Source organism: Centropristis striata, chromosome 14 (assembly GCF_030273125.1).
Source record: "Centropristis striata isolate RG_2023a ecotype Rhode Island chromosome 14, C.striata_1.0, whole genome shotgun sequence".
In the NCBI taxonomy this organism is placed as follows: domain Eukaryota; kingdom Metazoa; phylum Chordata; class Actinopteri; order Perciformes; family Serranidae; genus Centropristis; species Centropristis striata.
The window spans coordinates 19,183,055-19,207,091 of record NC_081530.1 but is presented as its reverse complement, the minus strand read 5'-3'; the positions used below and the strand labels follow the sequence as shown (position 1 = coordinate 19,207,091).

At 37.9% G+C, this 24,037-nt stretch overlaps 1 long non-coding RNA gene across 1 annotated transcript in view; it reads left to right on the top strand.

The window, feature by feature from the left end:
- The window catches only part of LOC131984499 (uncharacterized), an 84,482-nt gene extending 64,061 nt beyond the window's left edge, over positions 1-20,421 (top strand). Inside the window, exon 3 of the long non-coding RNA XR_009395569.1 lies at positions 20,369-20,421. This is a non-coding gene — a long non-coding RNA (uncharacterized LOC131984499). The remainder of the gene's footprint in view (positions 1-20,368) is intronic.
- Positions 20,422-24,037: the final 3,616 nt, after the last annotated feature.

Below are 24,037 nucleotides of genomic sequence, written 5' to 3'. Positions count from 1 at the left end.
GTTTGTAGACATAATACATTTGTGTATTTGTGAACTCAGAGGGATCACACCATTGTTTATACACTGGGAAATCCCTGCAGCCTCGGGGCCGATGGCTGAGGTCACTGGCCCGGCTTTCCTGGTGCTCAGTCTTTATCCCAGACAACATGAAGAGCACCCCGGGGAGAACGGAGGTCAACAAACACGTTTTCACTGTCAACAAGCTGGCCGAGGGGTGACAGCTTCATAGGCCTTCAGTATCTTCTGGACGCCACATACAAGTGATTTAAATAGTTTGATGATGGAATGTAGCGTTAAGTCAGTAGTCTTTTTTTTATTTGGATTATATTAATAAATCCCCTGTCCGTGATGCATTTAAGCCCCAGTTAAAGGTTATGTGTGGACAGAAGAGTCGTTGTCTATCTACGTCCTATCCGTGGAGCGCCTCCAACCCATGCATGTTATTTAGCAAACATCCCAAGGCTGGTTTCAGTGTAAACTGAATTACTGTTTCTGTCCCGGTTATAGTTCAAACCCACAGCTGACCTTGTCCTTTTGATTTGATGAAGTCAAGAGACGAGATTTGTTTCAGTTTAGTTGGTTGTGTCGACCCTGAATGTCTCAAATAAAGCAGTTTACAGTTGGAGATTAGCAAAAACTGCCACTTGGTTTCATTAAAACCAAACAAAAATCAAATTTCGTCATTTGGGAGTCCAAAATAATATCGGGTTGTTGTTTTTGTTTTGTTTTTTACCTAAAAGACGAACGCAACTTGTCATTTCCAGACAGCAATTGTAAGTTTTTAACCATCACAAGCATACATATCAATTTTAGCATGCCAGTTAATTAAGCTAATGTGGGAAATCATTGTCTTGGACTTAGTTATGATGATAAAGGAATAATGTAAGCATTTACTTAGCTTACATACTTTATATTTAATGTTTTTTAGGATGAAGGCTAACTTTGTGTGTGGTGTACATTAGCAGGGCTTCTTATATAAGTCTCATAACTTCAAGGACTGACAAATACTAAACAGTAGATGTGCTACAGTCTTTAACATGGCTTTTTAAAAATTTTACGTGCAAGTAATGCTAGATTCAGGTTGTAAACTAGTTATCGGGACATGCTAATGTTTGCAGTTAACGATAAAAACATGGTTTAATCTGATACTTTTTATGTTTTTTTGTTTCAGATTAAAAAACAGCATCTTTATTATATTTTAATGAGGGTTTATTTATCTTAGCTACAATTAAAAGTAATTTTCAAAATGTGAACCAACAGCAGATTAAACTTTCTCTCTAAAATAGTTAACTGGACATGCTAATGTCTGCAACTAACGATAGACCCAGTTTAATCTGACACTTTGCTTAGTTATCTTAGATTTTGTTTTTACATTAAAAAAGCAGCACCCTTAACATGGTAAATGTGGATTGATATGATCAGCCTTTAATTAAAATCAGAAAACAAATGCTCCAACCGCTTCAGTTAATGCTGTAGGAGGCAAACTAGTTAGCTGGAAAGCAAAGAAAAAGCTTAATCCAGCCCTTTTGCTCTTTGGTTTTGGTTTTAGATTTAAAAATAGCACCTTCCAAACTCTTTCAATGAGGGTTGATATAGCTTCATTCATTTTTTCACAAATCTGAACAAAGGCCAATTAAACTTGCTTCTTGTGTCTACACTCTTGTTCACTCTGTGAGGAATGTGCTTCACTGACTGGTTCGTTTTACTGCACAACAAAACCAAAGAACAAGCCAGTTGGTTTTTGTTTTCGCCCTCTTTTGTCTATTCAAGAGAACCCTGTCGAAACCCTGCTGTAAGTTGAATTAACAAGCTTGTTTCCCATGTACCCCTCTGCCCCGCCAGCAGGAACAAGAAGCACTTAAAGAGGGAAACCAAGAATCCTTATGTTCATCCAGAATGAGTTCATGCTGGAAACCAGTTTGTAGCTTCTGAGGTACAATTGTAATCCATGGCATGGCTTTGTGCCTGGTGGTGTGTGGTATCATTGTTTTTATAGGAGGATGGAATAATGCAGTGCCCCGCCGGGTAATTGAAGCTTCTGAGTTTTGGATTTGTAGGTTTAAGATTTAGATGAAAACTTATTGAACTAATGCTTCTTTTTTTATTTGTTCGCGAGATGAACTGATTGTAGAAATCTGATTTTGCCCAATGAAAAGTTACAGAAGTACACTCTTGTGGCTTTACTGATTTATTTATTATCTTATCTTGATTTATTTTTCTTTTTATTTATTCCTTTCGTGCTGTTTTTCAACATATCTTCATGCGATTCAGACAATATCTTATGACTTATTGTTATTGTTGCTTATGATCTTTTGTATTGTTTTAAACACATGGTTAATGTTGTTTAACAGAACTACTTAATTAGATTTAGGTGCCAGAACCTGGGATTTGCAGTCCGACTGTGTTTTTTTCTCTTTGATTATATAATGTTTTTGTCCTTGACCACGCATGCTTCTAAAATGAAACTCCTGTGATTTATACTGAAAGAAAAGCATACAGCATGTGAGGGCTGCAGGATTGTTATGTTTATAAATCCTCCATCTCTGAAGCAGAGCTCAGTGGTGTTACGCACAGCCGTTACTGTGTGTACCTTCATTAAATCACCTGGAAACTATAACCAGGCTGCTGCAGCATATCCATACAGACCTCTACACACATCAGACTGCTCTGTTATAACTCAATATTCTGTTTTTTTATGCAGGAGACGTCCAGTTATACAACTCAAAGCCTTGTTTCCAACTTTCTTTTTTAGCAAAAGTAGCGGCTCATGTTTTATCCTTGAAAAACGTGACCATGTACGAGGCAAGATGAATTAGAATTATTGCTTAAAATAGCTGAGTCATATAAATGGTTTCACCAAATCAGTCTTTATTTTTTACTTCTGTTGTTTAGAGTAACTACCTGATGGGAATTCATACCTCATTTCTCCCCGTCTCTGGGTGCAGATTTGTGGAGATGTGCGTCAACGTCGTGACGCTCTGAACAACCAGATTTTTTCTGACGTAAAGCTTTCCGTTTCTTGAGATGTTTTTATCACATTTAACTGTGAAATGTTTGTTTCAAAACTATGAGACAAGTGATGTGACTGTCTGAGTATTTAATAATAGAAGGTGGATATGGTGACACCCACATAGTCCATGCGCTCTATCACTTTGTGCTTGGCATTTATTGTTCAAATTTCAACTGAGGCTGCAAAAATATTAAACTGAGAGTGCAATTCATGCTTTTGGAACTGGGCCTTTGCAGGCTGCATGCAGTATAACTAGACTGCTTTTCATTGTGTAAATTTGTCTTGTTGAATGAGCATAAAAACTTGAACTATCTTAGTTTAGCATGCTGGTATGATAACATTCTCAAATTTGCAACACACACAGTTGAGACTGATAGGAATGTCATTATTTTGGACAAATTTTAACTTAAATTTTGACTTAGCGTTGGTACTAAAGAAAAACTTAGGCAATCACCAAAGTTGTTGCAATTTATCCAGAGAGGGGCATGAATATTTGTTAAACACTTCATGGCAATGCATCAAATAGTATTGGAGATAAACCAATGAGAAAAAAGTCAGAGGATCATCAAAGTTTGTAGGATTTACCTTCTGAGAAACACAAATGGCTGTACCAAATTTCATGCCAATCCATCAAGTAGTTGTTGAGATATTTCAGCCTGGATTAAGTGGTGGACTGAACAACAGACTGACCCTGTCATCAGCAAAGCCATGTGTCTAACATGGCTGGAAGTCTGGTGTCTGACAGTTGGTGGGTGCTTCTGTTACGAGTTAACCAACAGACTCCACAAGAAGAACAGTGTCTATTCAACATCTTCCTTGAAACAAACCCTCTGATCTGTGACGGTGACTCACAGAGCAGCCGGTCAGGACGACAGTTACACGATGGTGTTAAACATTCACTTCCAGAAATCCATTTCCTTAACACTGTCCTGTTCCCGGTCTAGCCTCTGTTGGTGTTAAAGTTGCTAACACCTGTGAATGCATGCATAAGCACACACACATGCACACACATACCAGGCTCTGTGTGTATGCATCTCCACCGGAAAATAAAACATCCCCATTGTGCTGAAGCATAACATTCCTGCTTTATTTCAAGAACCAGACTTTTGGTGCGATGCCAGCGGGGCGTTGGGTCTGAAAAAATAGCAGAACTGAGGTCGTAAATCCACTACAATGCAATGTCAGCATTGATGTAGAGGGAAATAAAAAGGTGGTTTATTTATTAGCAGCTTGCTTCGGATGATCCAAGCCAAAGCAAGACAGTGGTGGAAGAAGTACTCAGATCATTTACTTAAGTAAAAGTAACAAGACCACAATGAAAAAAATACTCCCTGAAATGTGTTTGGAAGTAGAAGCAGCTCTAGAATAATTTTAAAAAATACCTAGAAGTGCTTCAAAATTGTACTTAATACAGTAAAGAAGTCAATAGTTACTTCCCAGTGCTGGTTCCAGGAGAATTGAGCTTCTCTTAAGTGGAAAAAATATTTCTGTCGAGGTTTCGTTTAGTTGATGTGGAGCAAAGTCGTGTCCAACGGAGCTAAAGTTGACGGAGTCGTCTCTGCAGATGGAGGCTGTGTGAAGCGCAGCAGTGTGTTGGTGTTGAGACTGTGATGTCTGATGGGAAAAACACCTGTTGAACCGTGACGGGCTGAACTGAACTGAACTGAACTGAGCTGAAGACCAGCTGTGTGTCAAACACAAAATCCTTTTATATTCAGTGGTTTTCATTTTGGGCCTATGTCTTCAAATTATTACAAAACAGTCTTACATATTTTAGATTATGAATCATGGATAACTGGATATTTACACTTTTGCAGCTTGAATGTGGTGCATGTTAATACTTATTGTAAATGTCACTAGTTTTAACTTATAACAACAGTCAACTGTACACATTATAAGGACAGAAAGGACAGTTTAAGATGACAAATGCACAAATTTATGTCTGTATTAGTTTCATTTTATTTTTAGCATGAAAGTTCATTGTTGACCTTGGAAACAGTAGTTTGACAAAAACTCTTAGAGATAAAAGCTGGAAAAAGCTATTATTGTTATGGCACAATTTCCAAAAATGTTTGTGTGAAGTATTTGAAGAATGATGCAGTATTGGCCCAAAAAGCAGATATCTTTGTACTATTAAAAGTCTTAAGTATATTAATTTTGGCCTTATAATTCCCGTATCATCTGTGACCTAGTTTTACTGCAGATAAAGAGCCATAAAAAAGCTTTACTTGTCTGTCATTTTGGTATTTAATATGGTGAGGATAAATTGATCTTCTCTGCTTTAATTATCAGGATTAGACATTACAGAAGTGTGCGAGGTCAGTAAAGGTCATGCATTAAACTAGCTGAGCTGCAAACGCCACAGGTACAGGTCTGAACGTGGCGTGGCACTCTCAGGTAAACCCAGAGTCAGACGTGGGAGCTGAAAGATGATCCCCCTGCGTGCTTCGATCTCCTCAGCCCGGATTGAGTAGAGAGGAGTGTCTCGTTTCCAATGTTTCATGCAGGACTGAACGTACTGTGGGAAAGCGCCTCACCCCCAGCGGAGAGGGTAAGCTGAGAGTTAACCACTTAAAGCACCAGAGAGATCAGGTATTCCCCACCTTGTTAAAAGAAGTCCTTGGGGACAGCGGAGGGGACACACAATGAATGAGCCTGACATATGTCACCGTGCAGCTCAATGAGACGTTGACTCATGAGGCCCAGAGAGAGAAAAGGGATTGTTTTGGTGTGTAACACGTCCTTTTATGACTCATTTACACCGAACAACACAGAGATGGTATAATATGATGATATAATAACTATGAAGCATAGAGAACATTAAAGGCATTAAGTATCAGGATCATGGGTGCATTACTGAATAGGATGACCGAGCAGAAGCCCAGGGGCCTGATTGGTCAGGTGGTCCCATGGGCTTCACCTGCGGAATATCACTGAAAGACGAGCAGGAAGACAAAAGAGAGGGCAGATAACCACAGAAAGACAAAAAGATGCCACAAAGAGACACAAAAAAGCCACTGAAAGATGCCAAATGATGGCAGTGATATGTAAAACAGTTACAAAGACACTGAGAATTGCCTCAAAAAGATGCTAAATTAATACAAAGAGACCATCAAATGGCGGAAAATTATGACAAAGAGGCACATAAAGAGCACTGAAAGATGCATAATGAATATTGAGAGATGCAAAATCAATACAAAGAAAGACGAAGGCAAAATGATGGCAAAGACGTCCAGAATAGCCACAAAAAGAAAAACAGCTGATGATGCATAAAATGGCCACAAAGAGACAATAACTAATACAAAGAGACCATGGGAAGATGCAAAATAACAAGTTACACAAAAAGAAGCAAACCGAAGGCAAAGATGTCCAAGATGATAATAAAAACAACTAAAAAGAGCCAAAAAAAAAACCATATAGATGTAAAATAATTGTATAGATATGGAAAATGACTACAAAGAGAGAGAGACCAAGGAAAGATGCAAAGTGAAAAAAGGGGACAAAAAACACCACTGAAAGATGCAAAATTATAGTAAAGACATTCAACCTGGTCACAAAGGGACACAAAAGAACTACAAAGAGATATAAAAAGAAAAAAAGAGACACATGCAAGAGAAAATTAATTAAAAATCAGGTGCAAAATAGCCTCAAAGAGACACACAACACATACACAGTGATGCAAAACAAATGAAAAGAGGTGCACTGAGACACAAAACAACAACAAAACAACATAAAGAGATGCAAAACGAATGCAAAGAGGCACATAATGGCCACGTTGTTGTGTCTTTCAGTCTGGGTGTCTGCTGCTGTGTGGGAGGGCTCCGGGGCTTTTATATGTTTTTACTTTTGGGCTCGTTGTCTCAGTATCTGTCCGTGATCCTGATAAATACCAAAAATATATTCTCATTCAACACATCTGACTTTATTGTCTCTGCAGCCATCTGTAAGTTTGAATATTTGCAACTGCGGCGTGTTTGTGTGACACACTGTTTAGTTTAAGTTTAAAGCCCCGAACCCTGCAGGCCTCCCCGACCCCTGACCTTTGCACTCATCATGTATCTCACACTCATCTCGTCTTCCGGACAATCCCCGGGGATCCATCCACAGACAGACAGCACAACGTGCTCTCAGAGCTGCTGAGGGGACGACGAGCTGACAGCCAGTGTTTTCTTTAGGGAACGTCTCCTGTTTAAGAGAAGAAAAAAACCCACATTTTTTCTTTCTGAGCCTCCGGAGAGTTCAGTCAGTAGTTGTGAACATGCATCAGACTGAAGGCGAGATACTAGACTACTGACCCTTTACTCCAATGTCACTCACATGTAAAATCTGCCACCGCCGTGTTGATGATGAACGGTGCGAGAAGTTTGTTTACTCATGAGGTGTCTGTTTTTACAGGTCTCACCCAAATGAGCTTTAAATCTTTGTTTTTATGTTTCTCTCACTGAGAAGTTCAGCAGGGTGATACAACATAGCAGCAAGAGTTTTATAATCAAAGGCCAACTTAAATACTTAAGTTAAAAAGCTACACTGAGCACGCTATCAGCGAGGAATAACTCAAACAAATCAAACTTAACACCAACAAATCTTGCAGAACTGCACACAGCACGTTCACCAAATTAGGGATGTTGCAATGCTGTAAGCTTGGGATGAACTTGTTTTTAAAGAGATAGTTGTGGTGCAATGTTTTCTTTCTTTCAAAACAGATTTATGAGTCTCTCAGATGTCTGTTTGGAGTACGAGCTGAAAGCAGGGGGCGGTTAGCCTAGCTTAGCATAAAGACCACAAACAGCTATCTCTCTCTTTAATCTAGCTTCCCTCAAAATGACTAATGACCATGTTTTATCTTGTTTGTTTAATTTTATTTATACATTTACCTTTATTGGATGGAAATGCTTGCTGTAGTTTTTAATCCACCAAGAAAGCAGAAAGGCATTACAGGTATAACAACCTAAAATCTGAATAGGTGGGATAAGATAAGGATGTCATCTTCTGTGCTAGAGTCAATGGCAACTGGCTTTTAGAGGAAAAGAGAGATGCCAGATGAGTACAAAGAGAAGCAAAACTATCACTTGGAGAGCACTAACCTCCACCAAGTCATGCCCTATCTGGCAATTTTAATGAAAGTGAGTTATTTGTGCATCTGTCCCATGATTCAGTTCTTCCTTGGCTCATGCTACACCTTTCCACCAAGTTTCATGAAAATCTGGTCAGTAGTTTTTCTGTGATCCTGCTGACAAACAGACAAACAAACCCAACCGAAAAACATAAATTATTTGGCGAAGGTAACAAAGCAATCATAAGGAGACATAAAAGGAAAACAATTGAAGGAAAACAGCCTAAAATCAAACATTTGTAGGAAGGATATATGGCTGACACTATATCAGATTTTCGTATGTGTACAGCTCTTAAATCTTCATAATTCTTCAACTGATTTTGATAAAACCTAACAAGACGGTTACCTCAGCAAACTTTAATAATAATAATACGTTTTAGAGCTGTGATTATACCTTCGTGACAAATCTTTTTACGTCATTCTTGTTGTCGATTTACTCCAAAATGACAGGCTTATCATGGTATGAAAATAAGAATAATTGCAGCACAAGTTTCAGCTCATCAGCTCGTTGCAGTCTCTCTGACGGTTCCTTTCTTTCAATAACTGCTCAGAAGAGCGTTACCTCATCACGCAGAGTTCGGTTCAGTGCTCGCAGACTGCCACTTACTCCAGGAGACATTACACGTGTGCACTTTATCATTTGACAAGAGGCTCGCCAGCGCGTCACAAAGAGATTTACTAAGTCTAGCTTTGAGTCATCAGGGACTGAACACACAGCGGGGTGAGCATGGAAACAGCAGCAAGCTCTGTGGGGTGACTGATGGAAATATTTAGAGCTGGAGGAAAGTCCGGACATGAAAAATGATTGAGAGGCTCACTTCTTCTTCCCATCTTTGTTGTAGTCCATCCAACAAAAGCCCCGGACATGAACCAACACACCTGGACCAGTTTGCACCAGCTATTCTAATCACCATTACTCTGTGTTTAAATCATCCCGTAGCTATTTTATACTTAGAGTAGTTTCCAGTTCTTCAAATTGGGTTGCACCATTACAATTTACAAAATGTCATAGCGAGTAAAGACTCGAGTGATGTTTAAATGGTTAACAAGGAAACATCAGTAGCACCATCCAGGCAAAAGTAAATGAACAATGTAGGACTGGAACTAATTATATAGTTATATTATATTCAATGCTGACAATTTCCTCAATAAATTGTGTAAAAAATGTTTTTGAAAAATGTCCATCACAGTTTCTCTGAGTCCAAGTTGAGGTCAAAACAAGTTTGTATTTACTAAGTTGTAGAAAATAAAGGAAACCAGAAAAAAACTTTACATTTAGAACCAAAACTAAATCTATTGGCAGTGAATTTGGGGAAATTTTTGCTTAAAATATACTTTAATTATTTATCAATTATCAACATAGTTGCAAGATTTTTTGTCAATTGATTTATTTATTAATTGAGTGATTTTAGCACAACAAAAGTAAAGTTATTGTAGCTTTAAATAACTAAAATAACCCAAAAATAAATGCCTAAGGAGGCCAATTTATAGATGTAAATGTCAATGCTTTTCAGTGTAGGTATAAAGAAATATGTGTTTCATAATGTTTTTTTTATTTTTTTTATTTTTTTTTGAGACACTGACTTTTAGGTCTTCATTATAATTAGAAGAAATTAAATAAATTAGGACATGAAACGTTTCATTCTGTGTGTAATGGATAATGTGTTATTTCCACTTTTTGAATTGAATTACTGACATAAACAAACTTTTCTATGATATTCTAATTTATTGAGATGCACCTGTATAATCTTGAATTGACATGCAGTTTAGAGTTTAAGGGAGATATTCAATTATACTTATGTAACTAGCATAAATTTAGGCTTAGATAACTTATATTGGGTTATTAAGTGTTTTCCAGCACTTTTTAGTCCGGTTAAATCATTCTTTGTGCTTCTATGTAAGAAAGAGAATAAAGCAGTTAATAATAGGACATGTGAGAGCTGGGCCACACTGAGAATGACTTTTAAAGCTGAGTGTGAGATGTATTGATAAGTTTAAGCTGCAGTGGGACAGCAGAGGGATGGGGCAGGAAGCAGCAGTGGGTGCAGGAGGCCGCCGTCTCCGTCTGACTTCAGCGACTGTCTGTGGCTCCACCTGAAAAAGCAAAAAGCAGCCATTTAGCTCCACTAACTCCACTCTCTGACAGGCCTGTCCAAACACTGACGGAGGTTCATCTCTGTCATCGGCTGGGCGTTAATGAAACACTGACACATATGTCGGCTCTATCAGCAGTTTAGGAAAGTGACGTCTGTGATAAACAACGTCTATAAATGTGACTTAAATCATGCAGTTCTTCCCTCTCTTCCTCTACAGCCAGCAGCACATTTGTATAACCCCCACACATGATTTTATTGCTTAATTTGTGTTTTTTTTGTGGGTTTATTTCAGTTCAGTCAGTTTTGCAACAGGATTATCAAGAAAGCTGCTGGTCAAGTTTTCATGAAAGCCAAAGATAAGAGAAGTTTGGAAGTATTATGAGCATCAAAAATAGGTTATTCATATTTTCTTTAGCTAATATTAGATATTCACCAGTGGTGGAATGTAACTAAGTACATTTACTCAAGTACTGTACTTAAGTACAATTTTGAGGTACTTGTACTTTACTTGAGTATTTCTATTTTATGTAACCTCATACTTCTATTCCACTGCATTTTGAGACAAATATTGTACTTTTTACTCCACTGCATTACCCGATTGCTTTAGTTACTTTTCAGGTTGAGATTTAACATAAAAAACATGATCAATTTGAAGTGATTATTGATTTTTAAGTTTATTAAGTAGTTGAAATTTATTTTAAACACTGCTTACATTAATGCATCAATAATAATAATCAAATAATATATCTGGAATATATCAGACTGTATAAATAAGAAATATGCTAAACAATCTGAGTGGGTCCATTCTGCATAACAAGTACTTTTACTTTTGATACTTTAAGTACATTTTGATGCTGGTACTTTTAGACTTTTACTTCAGTAAGTTTTGAATGCAGGCCTTTTTCTTGTCGTGGAGTAATTATAAAGTGTGGTATTAGTACTTTTACTTAAGTAAAGAATCTGCATACATTTTCCACCACTTATATTTACACAGATATAAGTCATCTGTTGCATTATAAAAATTAGTTTTTTGGATGGTTGTTAATGGTTTTAACACAGTTTGGCTTTCAGTTGTGAGTGAGTTGCTGAGACAGAGAAAAGACTAGAACAAAGATCATTTTCTACTGATTTCTCTGTCAGAAAAATGCCATTTTTGTCTCAGAATGTTCAGAAGAGATGTGTACTGAAAAAAAAGGGATCCAATATCTACTTTGAGGACAAAAGACTCAAAGGTCATAATCTGTGCTCACTTTCATTTCACTTTTTTACTGTAAAGATAATGTCAAGGAGTTCAATGTTTTATGTTTTAGCCCCTGAAGAGGCATGAGGTTAATATTTTGCATATTTAAGTGTTTTTTCTGTTTAAATAAGTTTTGGATCAAATTAAACCTAGTAGTTCGTGCTAGCAAGGTTTGATACAGTAAGCTAGTTTTGCTCAAATTAATACTCTTGTATTTCTGTGTGTTTTATAATTGTTATTTCAACTTTCAGTTTGCAAACTGTAGCTTTATCCAACTTAATTCTCAGCTCATTGGCTTATTTATGTACGGCCGCAGAACTGAACGATCGGCCGTGTTTCAGTTCAAAATTCCACGTGATTAACCAAATTCTTAACGACCATTAATCGACCATCGATTAATTATTCCCATCCCTACTCGACAGTGAACCGTCTCGCTTCTAAACTGTTTCTGGTGCAGCATGGGCCAAAGAACCGCTTTAAAACCTGGAGCAGATCCAAATCATGAGTCCGATATACTAATTATTTTTCACTTTTGCTAACAATGACATAGAGCTTTGGCTTGGCGGACATCTGTGCTGTCTGAGTGCCCTTCTAGTTGTCATTAATGGCTTCAGTGTAATAGATTGTAATTGTAATAGATTGTGATCTTTCAGTCAGTCTTGTATGATCCAAATCAACCGTAATTTGTAAACTTTCCTCATGTCTTGTGTTGCTTTCAAACTTTAAATCGCTAAAATGAGTCCGTGCCGAGCATCCATATGCATTTCAGATTTATTTGTGATTACAGCGACTGTGATGCCGACATCTGTGTCGGCTTTAGAGCTTTTAGTTTGGAGGAAACGTTAATTCTCACACCAATCTGTTAAAAAACACTCTTGTGACTCACAAGGTTTACTTTGACAAAGGCAGACTAATGACTAGTTAATGAGCTTTCTTCTTTGGGTAAACAATTAATCTGTGAGAAAGAAAGCACCGAAATGGAATAAAAAAAGACAAAGAAGGGGGAATTTCCAGATAAATACAAAATAAATGCTGCATCCTATTTCTCTCTGAATGATGCCATTAGCGATGCAAACGGAGCTGAATTGTCGCTGTGAAGCCAAGTAGTAATTATTTCTACAATTTGCATTTCAAATTCGATCCCCTCTCATGGAAGACGGCGGGATAATAACATGCAAATGAGTTCATCAGAGTAAGAGAAGAAAAAAAACATGATGAAGAACAGATAGCAGAAATTTTCTTCTTGGCACTGCAGATAATTTGGGAGACTGATGAGTTTATTTTAGTACGACGGACGGAGACAAAGGAAGAGTTCCCATCCAAACTGTTAGATAGCCACAGTTTGGGGATAAGTTAAATAAGTAAGTATAGTAATTAAATAAATAAATGTGAATTTCCAGTGAATTTGTCAAAATGACATCCACAATAATACATCTGCTATGTGAGATAAAGCTTCTAATAATGAAATGAACTTCAGAAGCAAACTGTTTTTCTGTTTCCAAAACAGCATTAACTTTAGACACAGACGATAATCATGTATAATGTTGGATGTCTGTGGAAAGAAATGTTTACTAATGAGCTGCATTCAGTTATTTTTAGTGTTTACAGACAGTAACAGAGCTTATTGTCAGAGCTTAAACTTGAAAGTAACATTTCAAAAGCTTACAAAGAAATTAGACTTAAACTGATTTTGCAACAAGTTCTCCAAGCTAAACGACAGAAGAGGTGTATTGGCAACAACTCTCGGTATAATGCATCATAATTGAATAGCACCACAAACTTCATTCTCCAAAATAATAATTGAGGTAAATCAACCCCTTATGTAACTAGGTGTACCTAATAAACTGGCAATTAGACGTGTATATCCTGCTAAGGAGTAAACGTAAATATTCTTTCTGTGGCTTCTTCAGACTACCCATATAATAACACTCTCCTGCTGATGGACGTGATGTTGTGCATGTGTCCCTCGGCACCTCTAGTGGCTGGTTTTACAGTGCACTGAGCTGACACACACACACACACACACACACACACACACTTGGGCACCATAGGGCATCATGTTGATGATGTAAGCTGGTTACAGATTCAAACAGGAACCAGCGCACTAATGATCAGGCTTTAATTGAAAAACAAGTGGGGGCACACGCGGGTTAGAGCGGCTGACGTATGAACACATGACCCAGTTTGCCGGAGCCCGAGTCACCTGCTCGCTGCAGACTGAAATAGCTCCGACAGGCAGACTGAGCTGGATAATTAGGCCTGTTTTTAATAAACAGTGACTGAGGATGTCACTGCTGCCTGGCCTGCTCTACATGGATAATAAATGTCCTCTTCCATTTTCTGTGAAACTCTGCCCCACCGACGCTTCCAGGAACAGTATGTGCCCTGCAGATCCAACCCCCCCCCGCCACACTACTGAATAAAAACCTCACTGCCTGCCTCTCGTCACATCACCGCCGGGCACTGACTGAACCGGTTTGAGGCTTTGCTGTGTGTTTATCCAATCATATTCCCCTGCCATGACCGCAGAGCTGGGCTTCCTTGCAGTGTCCAGTTTAATTTTTCCATGGGGCCTCACTGGTGAAAGCTCTGCGGCTTGGGGTTCAGGAGTTAAGATGTGCTGCCTGGCTGGTGAGACACGAGGGTGGACCCATCTGTGAACGGGAGGGAGGGGGCGATTCATGATGGGAACCCTGTTATTATGGGCATCTGGGTACATAGTTACTGCACTGGTGCTGTGTTGAACATGGCACTGTTGTCGAGTAAAACGTCCAAGGTTCAGAGTTTCTGTGGGCATTTTGCTTTGTTCTCATTGGTGGCCGAATTTTGAAGGTTGTTTCTTTCGTTCTTTTATTCTGATGGTTGCATTTATGATCAATGCAATTCGGTTTCTTATTTTCATATGTTAACTTTAGCTAGCCTTAATGAGTAGTTCTGCCAGTAGGGCGCCACAGGAATGAGTTCTTAAACTCGGAAGTACGTTAGTATTTTAGCGCCCTGGGGTCTCTCCTCTCAAACTCAATGAGGATTTTGAATGGGTTGGTGGTTAGATGCCTGGAATAACATCTGTGGGTAGCACAAACTGAAAGAATGGTAATAAATTGTTATACGACATTAAATACGTCAGTAAATACCCCCACTTGTGAATTTTTAAGCTTTTACATGTCCTTAAAGAGGTGGAAAACACGTAAGCATTTGAAATGTGTGTTCGCCACAAAGCTTATTTTATGCAATGATCCAAAATCCAATGCAAAAATCCCATAGGCGAATTCTGAATAGAGCCCATGGTGAGGCTAACTTCCGGGTTGGCCGACAAAGATACAATCATGGAAAAAAATCTTAGACCATCCTGGTTTTCTTCAGTTTCTTGTTCATTTTAATGCCTGGTACAACTAAAGATACATTTGTTTGGACAAATAAAATGATAACAACAAAAATAGTTAATGAGAGTTTAATTTAAGAGCTAATTTCTAGCCATTGGTTTTCTTGATAATGATTTTGGTTATTATCATGAAAACCATGAAAAATGTTGAGATATCAGCTCTTAAATTAAACTCTGATGAGCTATTTTTGTTTTTATCAGCATATTTGTTCAAACAAATGTACTTTTAGTTGAACTAATCATTAAAATTAACAAGAAACTGAAGAAAACAAGGGTGGTCTAATCATTTTTTCCATGACTGTATGTCACTTCTGTTAATCCATCTCTCGATACTTAAAAACATCCCTGCACTGGAATGCAACAAAGCTCTTCGAAACCAAAGCTAAACTCGCTCCAAAAATTCCCCTCAGAGACCTGCACAGTGTGTGATGTGACAGGTGTTATGTGCACGTTTTCTGCGGCCTGTGACATGTGTAAGAAACAAGAGTTTCATCAGCAGCTCATACACATTTTCTCCAGCTCTCTCCTGGCAGCTGCTCCTGTTAATGGACCTGCTTTTCTTCCTTTGGCAAAGAGGACACTTCTGCAGCCGGGCAGGAAAAGAAGAGCCGCAGCAGCTTCCAGGGGAAGATTGCGGATTGTGAGCCGCCAGCTGATGTCTCGCTTTGTGAGGACAAATAAAACTACATACCTCAGAAGCTGAGTCACTCTGATGTCCCGCTCTGGTCTGCCTGACTCAGACAAGGCAGACGTGCAGGATGAGGACAAACAAGAAGACACACAAACATCACTTGTGTCTTCACTCGACTCGGCTGCCGTCCACATCAGCTTTTAAGCGCGGCGACCTTGGGATCAGGCCTGCATGCCTTCCCCCTTAGTTCAGCCCAGATCAAGAAAATACCCTGCATTCTGGGGGCAACTCTGCTAAACATATCAGATGGTGAAGTGGGACGTTTTATGCCGAGGAATTTCTCTATTCTCACACAAATACACACACAAAATATTTTCCAACCCAGTTTTAGCCCCTGGTATGCTGCCTCCTGTCCAAACCCGATCAAAACGCCTGTGGGTTTTCTAATACTCTCTGAGGGAGAGTGTAAAAGCACAGTGCGTCTTGTCCTTTGTGTGTGATCCCATTATGACCTGAAGTTCAGGCTGAGGCGTGGACTTTGTGCTCTGTGCTGATGAAAGACGCTGAGGGTCTTTATGTGAGAGAGCAGCCACCAGAGACACAGGTAATGCAGATGGTAGAAGCAGCCATCCTTGCGAGGCCTCCCCTTCCTTCTCATTTGAAGCTCCATCGCTGAACTGTGACCCATCAAGTCGCTCAGCCGAGATGCATAATGACCCCCGAACCTCCGCGGCCACCACATGCATACAAATAAAGAGCAACGTGAGAAAGGGGGCATCTGTTGTAAATCTGAACCCTTGATGAATATTTGAAAAAGGAAAGAGCGACAAAAAAAGACGGAGAAAACATGAATTCACAAAGATCCTTTTTCCTACGAAGAAAGTTATTTTGAGTGACAGTGAATGTGTTTAACTGTTGTGCATCTTAGGACAGCAGATAGCAAATGTTTGGTAAGCACAGGATTATACTGGATCATCTGCCTCAGGTAAAAAAAAAAAAGTAGTTTTATCCTCTTAAATAATTCTATAAATGTTTTTCGGTTATTAAACTTTATGGTTTAGACATCCGGACCAACATCCAGGACAGATTTATAGCAGTAAACAACTATTTACCATGTAAATAAATACTGGATTAACGGCCTCCTGGCCAGAAAAATAAGTCACACTCCATCCATGTGTGTTTTAATCTGAGCTTCTCTGTTTTTTTTTTATTGACAACAAACATCAACAAATTGTTGTGGTAGCTGGTCTAGAGAAGCGGTCGCGATCAACACGCCCTTATAACTTAACATAATGTTCATGTTTTAAACATTTTGTTAACATGAAACGTGAAATGGTCAGTTTTGTTCGGTTTACGCAACACAACTAATTCCCTCATGTTAGGGCAAAAAAAGTACAGGGTTCGACTTAAAAGAGTTCACAAAGAAAAAATGTATGCTTTTTTGCTTGAGTTTTACATTACAAGATTGACATGAGTAACAAGTAATATTTCCTTTAGTTAAAAGTTTCCAGACAACAGTTTTAAATGCCTCTTTTGTAATTGTAGACTATTGGGAAATCGAGCTGCAAGGTATATGTCATAAATATACACCATTTAAGAGTATATCAGTCAGAATGGTCTCACATTAAATTCAGTGTTGTTTTGCACAAACAATATTGTTGCAGTGATACTGAAGACTGGTTGTCCCCTACAGAACTAACAAGTCTCAGGCTCTTTGTTCCTCTCATCCAATAAGATCCACAGAAGCTTTTTCTAAATTTGATCAACATGTCCTTATACGTAAACGTAGCTGTTATAGTTTTAATCACATAGTTAATGTTGTCAAGCTGACAGAGTTTGGTTAATTTGGGCAACAAAACTTCCTGGTCAGGTTTTGGGAAGGCTGAATATGTGACAAATGAGTGAGGGTGCTCTTTACAGAACAGGAATTACATTACTTATTCTTCAATATCTCCTCTGTGGGCAAAAGTATTTATCAGACAGAAGATGATGGGTAATTCGGATTTAATTTAGGTTCAGTATTCTCAATTTATTTTACCATTATTGAACCAGGTCAGTTTCATTGAGGTTGAAAAGCAGTAGCATAAAAAGGTGCAGACAAAACAGGCAGAGAAAACTATAAAAAACTAAAAGCGGATAATGAAACTAAAATATAGTTATGAGTAGTGTAAGACCAATTGAGAAAATGAAACTGAATTAAATCCAGATGCTTGAATTTGAAAAATACCACAGCCATGTTGTAGTTCAGGGAACTGACACACATCTCTGTCACCCTATTAACACTCAACAACTGTTTATTACTTTCCGTGTAATATGAAATACTCAGACTGCTATTCATAGCTGATTGGGGGTCATTACAACCAAAAATAGCATTATTGTGAACTACTGTTGTTGTTGTTGTTTTTTTTACCTGTGAAACATGGAAATGGTATGTTTTTTTAAATCATCTTGATTAAAGACATCTTATATTATAAATGCTGAGATTGTTTGTTGGGAATTTTGAGGAAGAAACTGAAAAGAAATCATCAGACAGTAACAGATCTGAGGTGAACATTGTTTATTGTTTGTCCTTACAGCGTATCCATGTTAGCAAGTGTTATTGGTGATGGCCTGTAATTTTCACCCAATGACATCAGCTCTCTGAGCACGAAACCCCAAAGAAGAACTATGTTTAACCAGAAGCAATCGCTCACTCGGGACCACAAATACAAATACAACAAAAGACTAAATGTACAAGACGTGTTCTTACTCCGTCTCTTGGCTTTGTGCAGGTATTGAGCAATTCTGAGGCGAGCTGTGTCGTGCAATGCAGCTTGTATAGCAGCCTTATATGGAGGTAACGTGGTGGGGGTGTTTGTCCAGTTACTACATGCCTCTCAGGGCTCGAAAACACTGGTGAATTGAGGTTTTGTGGTAACAAAGGAGCCCACTGTCATGAGATCTTTAAGTTTTATTATCTCCAAATATGCACTCTGGTCTCATAAAAGCCAGGTAAAGGTGTAATTTGATCTCAGAAGTATACACTTTACTCAAAAACAACAAATATAACAGCCTCAGTAGCATACAGCCGTGCCAGAAAAAATATTAAAAGTTCATAAATTGTCCTCCTCTTGATCTCAGGTTTCTCTTTCTCAGCATCAATGACACTTTTGTGTGAATCAGCTCAGTATTTTAATTGGATTTTCCAATAAAAGGCTGCATGAATTAGTCCTTTTTTCTTTAATCTGATATTTTTGACACATTTGAACATCAACCTATCTTATCTACAATAAATCATTACCTGAATTCACACCTTGCTGCCTGTTTCTGCCGTCCTGGATTGTCTTTAATAATTAATAGTGCTTTTCCCTTTCATGCTTGAACAAATACCTCGTCTCACCTGGAATGAGATTCTGCACCTGCCCCCCCTGCACGCTCCCCTTTTGATTAAACTGGCCAGGCATGAAACAGAAACTGATCAGTGGGTCTGTAAAGGAAATTAAATAATTCAGAGGGATATTCCACTGCCAGCACATCTGTTTCGATATGATTCCGAAAGTAAATACTAGTCTGTTTCTGTGGAAAGATTGTTTGTCCTGAGGCACAAGTTTACTGTAATGATCTCAGTAAACACCTGTGGCATTTCTTAGTAAGTCTGGGTCTTTGGTTAGACACACAAGAAGACAGAAGCAGCCTTTCACACAACTGTTTGTGACGCCTTCAGCTGTAGCTGGCTGACAAATGCTAATGCTAACGGTAAAATTCCACCAGTTGGTTGAAATCCGTCTCCATCTGACTTTTTAATGTTTTCAGCTGGTTTGTTTTGACAGTAAAATATAATAAAAAGGTTCTTAAATGAACACATGTTGGCACACCATAATATAACGCTAAATAACTGAAGCTAAACGCAAGCTAATCATTCAATTAGAAGTAAAAAGGGCATTGTTTGTTTACGGCAAGTAACATAGATTGTGGTTAGATTTATGCAAAAATGTCCCTTTTTTCACAAATTATGCTTTACTTTTACAAAAGAAAATGCTATTACCAGAAATCTCACATATAGTTAGTTAGCTACTAATGCCCTTTCACTTTGGGGCACTAGCATAATACTTGAGCTGGTAAGCGAGTTAAGATAGATTTATCCTTTATTAATCCCACAATGGGGAAATTCAACCTCTGCATTTAACCCATCCTTTTTTACACACACAAGTGAACACACCATGCAAGGAGCAGAGGGCTGCACATTACTGCACCAAGGAAGCTGCGTGGGTGGGGTTAGATGCCTTGCTCAAGGGCACTTCAGTCCTTGACCTGTCAGTCCTGGGAATCGAACGGGTGACCCTCCAGTTAAAATCTGATTCCTAACCTCGAGGCCACAGACTGCCCAAGTTAGCACTACATGCTAATGTTTTCAGCTTACATTACAGCATAAAAACAGTTTTTATCATTTCTTTCCTTTTGCTCTTATGCTTTTGGTTTTGGAAAGGTGATGCCACAATCCAAATCGTTGTTTCAGAACTGTTCTTTTCAACAGAATCATATCTATGTTCACTAGTTCGATATTCTGTTAACACACCTTAACCCTCCTCTTGAGGTTGGTTCAAATTTGATGCATTAGAATGTGTTTAGTTTAGTATGTTTTAAGTTTTAATAAGTTTCCATTTAACCGTCTGTAACCCTACACCCTAATCTGTTTGGAGATAGGAATAGTCATTTATCATGGACACCTCACCGTAACCTAACTTTTGACCTTTTTCCTAACTTTATCCTGTTTAGAGTTGGAAATAGTCAGTTGTATCTTGGAATGTATATTCCATTTTAACCTGGCCTTAGAGCTCTTTAAAACCCAATGTTGTTGTTGGTGTTGTTGTTGTTGTTGTTTTTTGATGTTTTATGTTTTGCTGGCATCTCTTTCAGATTCCTATGATGTGCTATAGAGAGCTGGGAACCCGTCTAAACTGATGTTCAGCTGGATTTCACAGCAGTAAAGGCAACAAAAAATGTTCAGGTACACTCTAAGAAATGATTCATGGAGTTAGTAGGTACAGCTCAAAATCAACAGCTTTTTCTGTATAAAAAAATAAGTTTGTTATGTTTATACATTATAATGAGTTGACAACTTAATTTAATAAGTTTGTCTAACTGAAAATAAATAAAAAAGTTTTAACTCAATAATGCATGGATTTTCAACGGATATTTCTGCCTCAACTCAACATGTAGGTGTATTCAGTTTGCACAACTTAAAAATCCATGTCCATGTTACTTAATTAGCTGAGTACAAGACTGAGCGCGAACAGACCATGCGGCATTGCGAGATGGAAGTGGAGGACACGAGTGAGCACAGCACACATCTGCTAACTTTGCGGTTTGGTGAGTAAAAATTGACTCATATTAGTCACAGCAGCTAATCAGTAGTCAGTATAAGAAATAGTTTTACACAACACTAGGTGATTTTTCTTGGTCAGCAGTGCTACTGTGTAAGCTAGCAGTAACTCCTAGTAATTTGGTCTAACCGTATTGCTAAGTTTTGTTTTTTAGGTTGGTTTAGTCAGCCATTGCAGCACCAAAATCCACATTGACGACGAGAATATTGAGTTGCTGTTGTTAACAGCGCATGTGTATTTCTCCCTGCCCATTTCGTTGCAGTAATTTGTGTGAATTTTCTTTTGTTTTCCATCTTGAAAAAAAAAACAGTTAAATCAAATTTATTGTTATTAAGTTGCAAGTTGTAGGCATCATAGCTTAGGTCTAACCGTATTGGCTGCTAAGTTTTGTTTTTTAGGTTGCAAATGTTGATTGGCACTGGTTAACTTTGTTTCTTTCAAATTAATTTAAAACTTGTAGTGTTTGAGCAGCAATAGCCTCATGGCTAGGCTGTAGGTTACTGCACTCATTCGGTTTGTTTTAGTCAGCCATTGCAGCACCAAAATCCACATTGACGACAAGAATATTGTATTGTCTTAGTTGTTGTTAACAGCGCATGTGTATTTCTCCCTGCCCATTTCGTTGCAGTAGTTTGTGTGAATTTTCTTTTGTTTTCCATCTTGAAAAAACAGTTCAATCAAATGTATTGTTATTAAGTTGCAAGTTGTAGGCATCATAGCTTTCTGATTTACCTTAATTTAAGTTATTTGAACAGAACTGCTAGTTTTCAAAAATGAAGTGTGTAATGTGTTCTACAATTAAACAAACAAATAGCAGGCGGCATGTTTACATAAAAGAACTATGTGCATGTGAAATGTTCCCTCTACAAACAAACTTAAAACATTTATGCTGATTCTGACCAACCAGGATGGAGATGGGGATATCACAGGCGAAGTGATGAAGATCGTTCCAACAGGTGGCATACCTGCAACCCATGCAAAGATTGTCCTGGAGGGAACCGAGGTCCTAATGGATGACATGGATATTCCCAGAGCCTGTGCCTTGCTAATGGGGCTAATATATGCACTCAACCTCAGCTACCCAAAAGAACTGAAAAGCACTTTCAAAGTCTTTCAAAAGATCTTTCTTGAGCTGGATGACCTCAAAGCAAGCCCCAAGGTAATGATGCTTAAAAATAAGCTGTTGTGCTGAAAAGGAAAGAGGCATCTAAGATGTCCTCTTATTAAAAAAAGAAATGTTGCCATGTTGTTTGGAATGTGTTGATTACTGTGTGCTGTTTAATATTGTATTGTGTATTTAATGTTGAGAGTTTAGACATTTGGGTTGTCCTCAAAGTAAGAGGAAATGTTGCGTTATTTGCAATGTGTTGTTTAAATACTGTATAGTATCTGTACTGTTCAGAGACTGTTTTAGAGTCTAAACTCTAAACTATACAATAGTTCAGAGTCTCAAATTAAGAGGAAGTATTGCATTATTTGCAGTGTGTTGTTTACAGTACGTGTAGTGTTGAAAGTTTAGACATTTATGCTCTCCTCAAATTAAGAGGAAATGTTGCATTACAGTATTTGCAATGTGTTGTTTAATTACTGTACTTATTGTGCAGTGTTGAGAGTTAAGACATGTATGCCATCCTCAAATTTCTGCAAGAGGACATGTTACATTATTTGCAATGTGTATAGGCCTTGTGCATGTAGGTGTACTGTTGAGTTTACACCTAGTTCAAAGCAATGTAGGCTATAACTTAAAATGTCACACCGCGAAAATGTTCACATCTAAGTGAGATGCTGACTGTTTGAATAAACAAATCATAAAAGTGGAATTTCAATGTGTGATATTTTCTGACTTAGATAAATAAGTTCTTGTAAAAAAAAAGTTGTGCTGGCTCAACATAAAAAAAATGAGGTAAGAATTTCCATGGACATTTCTGAGTAGAATGAAAGGAAATAAATAAGTTAGATTAACTAAAAGGAGTAATTTTAAAACAATTAAAATTAAGTTGGTTTAACTTAAATAAACTTGTAGAGGAATAGGCAAATCATGTTCATTGAACTAAAGTAACTGAGTTGGCTTAACTAGAAAAGTCTTGTGGCATGTACTTAATACTAGCTAAGTTGAAATAACTTAAAAATATCCATGGAAATTCTTACCTCAATTTTTTTGCGTTGAGCCAGCACATCTTTTGTTAGAGTGTAAGGCTGCTGCTTGTTTCCATATGTTTTGGGAATGAATCAAACATATTATGGGAATAGTGACACAAATAGTCCAGGCCTACACCAATGACATCACAATTCTGAGAAATAACATAAATTTTGTTTAGACTCACCACTACTGCCGGCTTTAAGGATGACTCACTCACTGAGTTCAGAGGAAAACTCACTGGATACGTTACAGACACCCACAGTATGTATCATATGGGGTAATACTGAGAGAAAAACACTGTTCTTCTTGTTGGAAAAGGCAGACAGGAAGTTGGAGTTTTTCTCCCTGTGAAGATCGACAGGCTTATCAGGGAAGATGGCATCGCTCAGGCGGAGACGAGTGACTCCGTCTGTCACATTAGCAAGATAAACGCAGGTCTGACTGGCTGCTGGGAGGATTTTTTCCCCACAACATTGAATTAAAAAAAGATAAAACAGGATTTTGCCAAAGTGATACAAATATGTGTAGCACTTCACCTTCAATCACCCCCATCCAGGATGAAACCCCTCTACTTATCATATAAAATATATCACAGTATACATCAGGAAGACTAGTTTAGCTCGATTTCAATCTGTAATTCTCCACTGTTTGTTTCCTCCATCTAATATAGTCACAAGATTTAATTAAAGCAGTTCCTCAGAAAGAAAATCTAACAAATATAACTTCCAAAGTTGATCAGTTTGAACATTTAATCTATTGTCTTTGTACATTTTTTAAAATTGAATACATGTGAAATAAAATAGATGCATCTCAATAAATTAGAATATCATAAAATAACACATTATGTAGATCCAGTATGACCCAATTTTTTTTTTCCGATACCAAGATGTTTCCTTAGACTAATAAGTCTTGCTATAAGTAGGAATATATTTTATATATATTTTGTCGTCCTATTTTTTAACCCCTTTTAACCCACCCAGTAGGTAAGGGAAGGGTTAGCTCAAGATTACACCTTGTTTTTTTTTTAAAAACAAACTGATGTAGTTTCGGTTTTAGCCACAC